The sequence below is a fragment of the Salvelinus sp. IW2-2015 genome, unplaced genomic scaffold (assembly GCF_002910315.2).
Source record: "Salvelinus sp. IW2-2015 unplaced genomic scaffold, ASM291031v2 Un_scaffold15643, whole genome shotgun sequence".
Classification (NCBI taxonomy): Eukaryota; Metazoa; Chordata; class Actinopteri; order Salmoniformes; family Salmonidae; genus Salvelinus; species Salvelinus sp. IW2-2015.
Genome location: NW_019956897.1, coordinates 1 through 1,108, shown reverse-complemented (window position 1 = coordinate 1,108; position 1,108 = coordinate 1). Strand labels below are relative to the sequence as shown.

General features: G+C 40.8%; 1 long non-coding RNA gene across 1 annotated transcript; it reads left to right on the top strand.

The window, feature by feature from the left end:
• Window positions 1–204: 204 nt before the first annotated feature.
• LOC112080322 (uncharacterized) lies at window positions 205–925 on the top strand. Its single transcript, XR_002896165.2, has 2 exons — window positions 205–374; window positions 819–925. It is a non-coding gene; the product is annotated as an uncharacterized lncRNA (long non-coding RNA).
• Window positions 926–1,108: the final 183 nt, after the last annotated feature.

Genomic DNA, 1,108 nt, shown 5'->3' with positions numbered 1-1,108 from the left:
TTCCATGTGTAACTCTGTGTTGTTGTTTGTGTTGCACTGCTTTGCTTTATCTTGGCCAGGTCACAGTTGTAAATGAGAACTTGTTCTCAACTGGCTCACCTGGTTAAATAAAGGTGAAATAAAAAAAATAAAAATAAAAATAATGTGGTTAAATAATTTTGTCCCAAGTTCACCGCCTCCACATCAGTAGGTGGCGAAAAACGTATTACAGAAGCGGCTTTACTGGCGAAGAAGAATTACTTCCGGTTTCCGCTGAACGCAAGCTTGTTGATTATAGCTTGTTGTTAGCCGGTTAGCTAGCTAGCCAATTTTTATACTTTCACAGAATATTTGCTTTAAAAAGACAAAAACAGACGCGTGGATTCACCAAAAAGGTAAACGGTAAAACTTTACGTTGAAAATGAAGTATTCCATAACTAGCTATGTCCCTGCTGGGCTTTAGCGCTGCAACGTTTGCTAAAGCCGGCTAGCTGAACATATTTGCTTGAAAGCTAACGTTAACTAGTCAACGTGAGCGACGCATTAACTAGCTAAATTATCGACACAAAATACAGGTATCCTCTTTGAATACACCTAATACATATGTTAACTAATAATGTATCCATAAATTATAGACCGTTAACGTTGGCTTTCTGCAAAGACCGAGTAGTAGCCTCTGCAAAGAGATTAGCTAGCTACATTGCTTGCTAGCTCTGCTTGCCATGTCTAGCCAAGAACGTACGGTAAATAACTTGATAGTTAGGTGAGCTATCAGGTGATGACATATACATTTGACACACAATGACAGAATACAAATACAGAGTTCCTATTCTTTACAGCACACGTCATCATGGCAGCTGGTGCCGATGTGAGAGATATTCTGGAGTTGGCCGGAGGGGACAATGATGGGCCGATCAGTAAGAAGGATTTCATCAACTCCGAGAAGGTAAGAATGATGCCCTCTGGTCACAACCTGCTGAGGACCTGTCTGTTGATGGTGTGTGAGAGTGGCTTGTGTGGAACAACTTACTGTGTCCCAACTGTCCATTGTTGAGTTTCATTAGTACAAGCCTATCAACTGACAGTCTATCGTGTACATCTAAATTGCACAGTTGATGATCTGCACTCA